This window comes from Pinus tabuliformis, chromosome 4_2 (genome assembly GCF_031772625.1).
Source record: "Pinus tabuliformis cultivar Carrire ecotype Pingquan chromosome 4_2, CPIR1, whole genome shotgun sequence".
NCBI lineage: Eukaryota > Viridiplantae > Streptophyta > Pinopsida > Pinales > Pinaceae > Pinus > Pinus tabuliformis.
The window spans coordinates 616,182,038-616,191,883 of record NC_142304.1 but is presented as its reverse complement, the minus strand read 5'-3'; positions in this window follow the sequence as shown (position 1 = coordinate 616,191,883).

The following is a 9,846-nucleotide window of genomic DNA, read 5'->3' as shown; positions in this document are numbered from 1 at the left end:
ATATCATATAATAATATAAGACAGCTGGTTCAGAAAATAAGCTTTCCACTGGGTGTGAACCCTGACAGCGACACCTTAATCAATCGTTGGAAGAGAATGTTCAGGCGGTGGGACTTCGAGACAAGGAGAAAAGAACAGCCGATTGGCGCCAAGCCCACACAAGGAGAAGCGAAATTTAAAATTTTCCCACAAAATTTTAAATTTTCTCACAGAAATGCTTGAAAAGTCTACTTCATAATATTTTTTTCAAGTTCATTTGCCAACAGTTCTATTAATTGAATTTTCCCACAAAATTGTTTGAAAAGTCTTCATCATAATAATTTTTTAAATGTTCATTTGCCATCAGTTCTATTAATTTGTCCATTTATTTTATTATACAAACCATATAATATTAACTAACCTGTACATCCTATAAATTATATAAACATACATTTGCATTCTATAAACCATTCATCTTAGAGGCACCAGGAAGTGGTTTTGTATAATGTGCATAGTTTATATTATTGCTAAACCTTAAAAACCATTCATAGGCCTTAAGATGATAATGGTGTTTCTTCTTAGATGATGTCCAAGGCCCCAACAAAAGTCATCCTTGTTGGGCAAATCCTCACATTAACACCCATACAACATTTATATACCTATGGTTTATAATGCTCGCAAATAGTGCTCCTCATCACCTAATTGTGCAAAAAGCCCCAACTAACCTAGTCTAGGTTAGATGTCCTCGATATTAACATATTATCCTACATTATCCATTAGCTCGTGGAGATAGAGGGTTCAAGGACTCTCACTTGATGGTTGGGGACTATAGTCCATCAAGAGGTCAAATGTCGGGCTAACTGTATTAAGGACACCTCAAGGTCAACCAACACGAATGCAATGTATTAGTTGTTCGTTATCAACCTATCAAAATGTCACAATATTGGGTAGTAGACATCAGTAAGTAGGACACTAGTCACCAACAAGAAACCTTGATAACGATAGAGTAATGATGTGATGAGTGGATGTGGACCCGGGGATATCGCATGTCAATTGTGTGGCAGTTGATTTGACATGCTAACGTCTCATTATGATGTGGCACCAATGTGGGTCTAGATGACATGGCATACCAATGTAACAAGTGATATGGCATGTTGACATGGCAATGGAAGGTTGACTTGGCACCGAGGTGTTGTATAGGTGGTAACCATATAGTGACGACGTGGATGTTGGGCGTTTGGATGTTAAGATATCAACTAATTAGTATCAATGACACTCTCTAGCCTCTTCCTGAGGGCCCAGTGGCTTGATAGCTCAACCATTGGCCTTTCAAGATATCGGGTATTGAGAAATTAGGGCTTCAATCTACAAGCTCGTATGTATTTCCAAGTCAAAGAGGATATAATACTTGCAAAGGATCCTTCATCCACCATACATCGATAGATATTTGTGGAATTAACCCTGACCTTTATTTGGAAAGGTGCAGTGGAAGGAAGACGAGGCTCGACAAGACTATCCCAATCAAAGGAGACACTCTTAGAACTTGGAGGGGGAACATTTGAAGCAGTCGGAATGCCCGCTATATCAGAAGACTCTGCACTAGAGATCAAACAGACTCTTTTGTTAGGCACTTCACCCCCCAAAAAAGGAGTGTAATCGGCCAGAGATTGTATTGGCTAACCACATTATCAACCAATGGTTGGTGGGATTAATGAGAAACCATATCAGATCTAGGAGTAGAAGTACTTTCAGACTCGGACCATATCCTTTGAATCTCTGGAATACCAGGGCATAAATGAGTAAGATGGTCTCCCTTGCATATCTTACAAGGGAACTTAGGTTTAAAACTTCTACGTCCAGGTTTCTTATCAACCTCCCTTCCGCCAACCTAACTAGTAGTGGTTTGTGGAGAGTCCTGAACATGACTTGCAGAGGATCCTGACTCTTTGCTAGTATGACTCACAGTGACTAGACTCATGCCCCTAGCATGACTTGCTGCAGCTAAAGGCTCATCTCCAACATGACTTGCAAAGGTTGATGATGAAGGGATAGAATTATTCTTCTTCTTTGACTTTCTCTTTCTCCTCTTTTTAGATTTCTTGTTACAAGAAGGAGGAGAAGAATGAATCCTAGATTTCTCTTGGAAAGAAGATGAACAATTAGCACCCATGTGATGCCATTGAAATAAAGCATTCATCTGAGAAGCAAGGCCTTGACTAACAGCTTTATCTCTCATAAGATCAAAGCACAATGCTGGCGAGGCCAATGGCTTATAAACACCTTGTTCATTGTCTCTAAAGGTACATACCCACCCAGGTGTTCCCTGAGTATGACCTTCCAGGACAATTCTTGTCTTGGGTTCCCAGCCCTCAAAGAATATCGCTCCTCTTGCCTACTCTTGTCTTGGGTGCCCTACACATCCTCAAAGAGCATCAGATGCCAAATGATTGCCCAATCCTCCTGTTATTTCTTGCCAAGTGAAGACAAGAATGTTGTGTCTATCTCTTCCCCTTGATTGGGGAAGACATGCCCAAGTTTCCTCTGACAAGGAACTTGCCCAAGCTCCTTTGTAGTTGGGAACTTGTTAGAACTCCCTCTTAGCTAGGGACTTGTCCATTCATCAACAACGTCTTCTTCGTGGGTCCTTTTGCCGCTTGATCTCCTTCTTTCCTTCGATGTCATGAAGTCTTTGTTTGAACTTCTTCTTGGCAGCCGGCCATCGATCACTTTCCCCCTGGTTTGTCATGTCATTGCTCCCTTCGTGGAAAGTGGCTCTTCTTGTAGGTGCCTTGATACAAGGCGTTTCTTCTTGCTTTGTAGTCTTCCATGATGAATGATAGATGGTAGACCTTCTTGTCCTTGATGTGATTGAGACTTCTTGGCTTGACGCTTCAACCTTGCGGATGTTCTTGAGATTCCCTTTCCTTGATGTGTCACCTTAGCTCCGATACCGCGTTGAAGAATCTGGGGCAATGGGGTATAGCGGGATTCTTCTAGACTTGATAACAATTTGTGAAGCTCTTTTGCAATTTATCGTGTTATCTTAATCTTCTTCTCTTCTTATTAATGCATGTGCGTTTACTTTCATCAAACTGGTGCCAAAAACATAAGAACAAGAACACAGGATGTTGGCTATCTGCCAGGGAAAAACCTCTCTCTCTCTCAGAGAGGAAAACCCTTTCATAAGCTTCTTATTGGTCATTGCGAAGCCCTAGACCCTTGACAATAATATTCCCCCAAGCACAAGTTGAGTCCTTCCCCCTCTCTGCACTTTGTTTCTTCGGCGCTTCATTTCCCGGCACTCTGTCCTTCTTTCAACTTTTGATAGTCCATGGTGGACTAGCTCTAGAAGAGACTCCAACCTTTGATCCTTAGCGAGATCCTTTACCAATGAAGAAACCTTCATTCTCTTGACCAACCGAGCCTTTTTCTTGATGTGAGGTTGCAAGCTCGATGTACACCAAGTTTTCTTGATGTGAGGTTGCAGGCTCGATGTACACGGTCTACGCCTACTTCAACACTCGGTCAATTTTCCAATAAGTGTTCTTAACAATGCAGCGAAAATAACTTACCATAAATTTATCTTCTTCAATTATTCTTTCAACCTGTCGTGTCATGTGGTCGTGCTGCACTGGCCCGCGGCCTGCACGACACAACTCCACACCTGAACTGCGAACCTGTCCGCCCGACTTTCCCTTCCGCGGCGCCCAAACTCTGCCCGTCGGTGCGGTCCATAGTGAGGGCGCATGGCCCGCATGCAGTGCGGCCTGCCTGCCCGGATGGTAACCCGCCCCGCTCTGCCTGTCCGCGCTACCAAGCCCGACCCGCCCTCTGTAATCCGCCCGCCGGTGCGGCCCTCTTACCCGCGTCCTTCTCTTCCTTCCGTTTTCGCCCAACTCCTTCCTTCGCACTTGTTCTGCGATGTGGAAGTCTGAGTTCGATGTCCCTTCGTCGAACGCCATCCTCCTTACTTATACGCATCCTTTCGCCCAAGGGCCGTGTCTCTCGAGGATAACAAGGGTCGGCTCCATCAACATGCATGCCCGGCTGACCTGCCACATAACCTCGACACGCCCCATTCCAACGAACCGCCGCGTCCCTTCGTGTGCACCGTCGCACCCATGGGTCGGCTCCACATGGTCACCTCTTTCATCCGGGCACGCAACAAGGGTCGCCCGCGCGCCTTCCGTCGGTGGCTCGCCCATCGTGCAGGTATCAAGGGGCGTGCGCCATCCCCAACACGGCGCGAGCGACATGGGAACCCCGCGTGTCACGCCCCCAGGCCTACAGTACCCTTTCAGCCGTACTTGGCGAGGTGCGGCGCCACCGAACACTTCCTTTTCACCAATACTTATGTTCATGGACTACGCCTAACCATTAGTCTACTTAGTTTGTTTTTCGCAACCAAGTATTATTGTGTTTCCTTTATGCCAATGAACACCCATACGCATAGGCAATTATCATCAGCAATTATACATGAAGAACACAATTGCACAGTGTAAAGGGAGGGGCAACTCCCTGAACAATGAGTCTGCCCGAATACAATATATTATTCAACTCTACAATGTTTACGAGGCTTTACAAGTATACTTGGGAAACACCAAGTTTCATACTTAGCCAATTTTACAAATAGGCAACACCTTTGTGTGCCAACCGAGTTCCTTGCTCGAGCTGGGCGGGCGCGCCCTCACACAAGCTGCCAACCGTACTCCTCGACCGAACCTCGTTTACCGCTGCACGACGGGCGGGCGACCTCACCCGAGTCACCCCCCGTTTCCTTTTGCACGACGGGCGGGCGACTTACCCGAGTCACCCGAGACACCTCCGCGTTTCTTCTTCCACGACGGGCGGGCGACCTACACGAGACACCCCGTGTCACACCGAACGGCGGGTGCCTTCCTTACCCGCGCCCTCACCCGATAACCGAACCCTGTGCGTATCGTGTGTGCTTGCCCAAGAGCGGGTGCATATATGCCCGCGCCTCTTTTGCGACCTGCTCCACTACTTCGCACTTTTTTCTTGATCACCGAATGCTCATGTTCGAATGTCCATCTTCGAATGAATGCCAAATGCTCCAACGCCTTGCCATATTTATACGAGCGGTTGGGCGAGTCGCTGCCCAGGCCGACTCGACCACCGCGTGCCAAAACGCCCTTACACGTCGCAAACTTGCCATCCGATTGCTGGTCGGCAAACAATCCTTCGTTCAAGTCGCCCCAACATGTGAGTCGGCCCGTGGGTTATGCCAAACGCTCCCACGCTATAAACCAACCATCGCTCCACCTCTAATGTGCATTATACTTATGTCCCTTCCCACATTTCGGTCGTAGAGTTCGCACTTCGCACCGACGGGGAGAAACCGAACCGCAGGTCCTTACACCGCGTTTCCCAGACTTGGGTAGCAATTTTTATTTGGAAAGGTGCAGTGGAAGGAAGACGAGGCTCGACAAGACTATCCCAATCAAAGGAGACACTCCTAGAACTTGGAGGGCGAACATTTGAAGCAGTCGGAATGCCCGCTATATCAGAAGACTCTGCACTAGAGATCAAACAGACTCTTTTGTTAGGCACTTCACCCCCCAAAAAAGGAGTGTAATCGGCCAGAGATTGCATTGGCTCAACCACATTATCAACCAATGGTTGGTGGGATTAATGAGAAACCATATCAGATCTAGGAGTAGAAGTACTTTCAGACTCGGACCATATCCTTTGAATCTCTGGAATACCAGGGCATAAATGAGTAAGATGGTCTCCCTTGCATATCTTACAAGGGAACTTAGGTTTAAAACTTCTACGTCCAGGTTTCTTATCAACCTCCCTTTCGCCAACCTAACTAGTAGTGGTTTGTGGAGAGTCCTGAACATGACTTGCAGAGGATCCTGAATCTTTGCTAGTATGACTCACAGTGACTAGACTCGTGCCCCTAGCATGACTTGCTGCAGCTAAAGGCTCATCTCCAACATGACTTGCAAAGGTTGATGATGAAGGGATAGAATTATTCTTCTTCTTTGACTTTCTCTTTCTCCTCTTTTTAGATTTCTTGTTACAAGGAGGAGAAGAATGAATCCTAGATTTCTCTTGGATAGAAGATGAACAATTAGCACCCATGTGATGCCACTGAAATAAAGCATTCATCTGAGAAGCTTCAAGAGTTTTGGGAATATTTGGGGTGGACCACAGCCAAACGAGTAGTCCAACATTCAACCCAGGAATATTCAAAGTGGCCATCAAGGGAGTACCAACGTTTCCAAAGAAAGGAAAAGCACAAGGATCTCCTTTTGAAAAGGTACCTTGGTTGGTTTCCATAGGAATATTGGCCATATCTAACTGATTTGCAGACCCTTCCCTTACGGAATGGAGAAATTACTTTTCAAGGAAGATATACACACAATCAAGACCTTTGCCCTTGAGGAGGCAACTCCACAACTTTGTAGGTGTTGTATTGAAGTGGCTGGGAGCTTATACATGGACTATGACCATTATCTTACACCTCTTTTAGGCCCTCAGGGACTAGTTTTCATCCTTGAAAAATGTTCAAGGGCCTAAGAACCATCCCTTAGATGGTCTCCATGAGTACCACTAGGCCAACTATTCACCTTAGAGGCATTGGAGGGTGGTTTTCTACCATGTGCATAGTCTGTATTATTACTAAGCCTTAAAAACCACTCGTACTAGACCCTAGCATGATAATGGTGTTTCTCCTTAGATGATGTCCAAGGACCCAAACAAAGCCATCCTTGTCGGGCAAAATTATCCTCACATTAACACCCATACACCATCTATATACCTATGGTTTATAATGATGGAAAATAGTGCTCCCCATCACTTAATTGTGCAAAAATCCCCAGCTAACCTAGATTCCACGTCAAACATGTCCTCGATATTAGCATATCACCCTACATTATCCATTAGCTCATGGAGATAGAGGGTTCAAGGACTCTCACTTGATGGTTGGGGACTATAGTCCATTGAGAGGTCAAATTTCGGGCTAACTGTGTTAAGGACACCTTGAGGTCAACCAACACTAATGCAATGTATTAGTTGTTGGTACATCAACCTATCAAAATGGCACAATACTGGGTAGTAGACATTAGTAAGTAGGACACTAGTCACCAACAAGAAACCTTGGTATCAATAGAGTAATGATGTGGTGAGTGGACGTGGATCTGGGGATACAACAGTCAATTGTGTGGCAGTTGATTTGACATGCTAACGTTTCATTATGATGTGGCACCAATGTGGGTCTAGATGACATGACATACCAATGTGGTAAGTGATGTGGCATGTTGACATGGCAATGGAAGGTTGATTAGGCACCGAGGTGATGTATAGGTGGTAACCATATAGCGATGACATGGATGTTGGGCTTTTGGATGTTAATATATCAGCTAATCAGTATCAATGACACTCTTTAGCCTCTTCTGAGGGCCTGATCGCTTGATAGCCCGACCATTGGCCTTTCAAGATATCGAGTATTGAGACATTAGGGCTTCAATCTACAAGCTCGTCTGTATGTTAGGTGTCGAGTATCGAGATAGTAAGTATGTATAGAGCATTAAGTGTCCTGGGGGGATAGCAGCTTAGTGATCTGGCAGATGGATAAGGTAGATGATGGAAAGGTAATTAGTATCAATGACACTCTTTAGCCTCTTCTGAGGGCCTGATCGCTTGATAGCCCGACCATTGGCCTTTCAAGATATCGAGTATTGAGACATTAGGGCTTCAATCTACAAGCTCGTCTATATGTTAGGTGTCGAGTATCGAGATAGTAAGTATGTATAGAGCATTAAGTGTCCTGGGGGGATAGCAGCTTAGTGATCTGGCAGATGGATAAGGTAGATGATGGAAAGGTAATTGTGTTAATTGATGACCCATTGTTTGGTTATGTGAAGACCGAGTAAGCAAGTTTTAAACTAATGTGATATTTCCCAAGTGGTCGATAGTGGATATAATAGCCAAATTAATTGAATAGGTAAGCTAAAATGAACATTATTGTTTATATCATTGCTAAAATGAACATGGCCTAATTATTCAATATCTCTTGTAATGGAACCAAAGTTATGTATCACATGAATAGTTATAGGTAAGAATTCTTATAAATTATCTTGATTACTATGTCACATATTGAAATCTTTCATTTCACTAATAGTTTCATCATCTGTAATAGATCAAATTACTATGACTTTAGGCAACACTTTTGATGGATTTTACTCATTGTTAACAAAATTTATTATTTCTTTGTCACTGAAGTTGAAAAGTGGAAATACAAAATATTTAATAAACGAGAGTAAATACTATTTCAAGGGTGTTACCAAACTTATTGCATGAGGTTTTATACGAGACAAGTATATATTGCTAGAAAAATAGAGATAAAAAATAATTAACAAATTCCTAAATTCTTTATTTGTATTAAAAAAAAAATCTCTAGTTTTAATTTTTTTAATAATTACTAAATTGTGTGTTTGAAGTAATTACTTATTTGAAATAAGGAAAAATCTTTTTCCTTTTTTTTTAATAATCACTAAATTTATTATTTAACATAAATAAAAAAAATTGAAAAATCTATTTTTTTTTCTTTTAATAATTACTAAATATATTATTTAACATAAAAAATAAACAATAAAAAATAGATTTTTCGTTACATGCATATTGAACTTTTACTTATAATTTGGTCCAATACAATTTTTTTCCATATATAAAAAATATACATATATTATAAAATTTGAAAACTTGTCAGTGAATATGAGCTACCTGGAAACTAGTTAGTAAACTAGGTGAAAGTAGTTATTTGAAAGCATTTTTGTCAGTAAATATAAGCTACTTGCGAAAATAGTTAGTAAACTAGGTGAAAGTAGTTAGTAAACTAAGTGTTGATTACCACTCCATCTGATATCTAATCTGATGTCATGAGACAGTTCGGGCTGGCTGCATGAGACAGTTCGGGCTGTAATGAATTAATAAATATACAGTTCTCAGCTGTTAAATTTATTTTCATTAATGCACCCAAAGATTCCTTAAAAATCTAATCTGATGTCATGAGACAGTTCGGGTGGCTGCATGAGACAGTGCATGAGACAGTTCGGGCTGGCTGCATGAGATGTAATGAATTAATAAATATGCAGTTCTCAGCTGTTAAATTTATTTTCATTAATGCACCCAACGATTCCTTAAAAGCACTGAGATTTACAAATTTCGATTCCTTAAAAGCACTGAGATTTACAAATTTAAAAGCACGATATCAGGATTCTGTCTGATTTTCAGAAGAACAAATCTTCAAAAGCAGCACAAGTTTTTGGTTCAGATTTTTCCCTTTTGAAGTGAGAGTTCATGCAAAATACAGGTTTTTTCCACTTCTGATTGTAATTTTGATTACCTGTGCACTTTTTTTTAAACAGTTTTTGCCATGTTTTTTTAATATACTCTCTTTTTCTGTTAATGAAAAATACTTTTACACAGAATTTGTTCATCCTGGCTGTAAGTATTTGCAATTTGCTTAGTTGATATAGGTTTGATCGCTTTCTTAGTCCTATTAGTTGATACGCATGCAGATAGCCTCCCAGCTTGTGCTGGAACGCTGTGCAGTTTAGAAAGACTGGCACATCATCATCATCATCATATGAAGCACAAATCTGACTTTCCTGAAAACATTTACTACTTTGATCGCATTCATTTATAGTTGGAAGAGGTTGCTTGCTCATAAACAGGGATAAGGTCGCCTCTTGAGAGTTGTTTCCATCTCTTTACCTTCAAACAATACCCATGAATTACTTTGAGCAGCACACAGAAATATTCGAGATTCAAGCTGAGTTTGAATTTGGAATTATCATAGGAATGAAAAGAAGTGATGGAAACATATTGCAGTAAAAA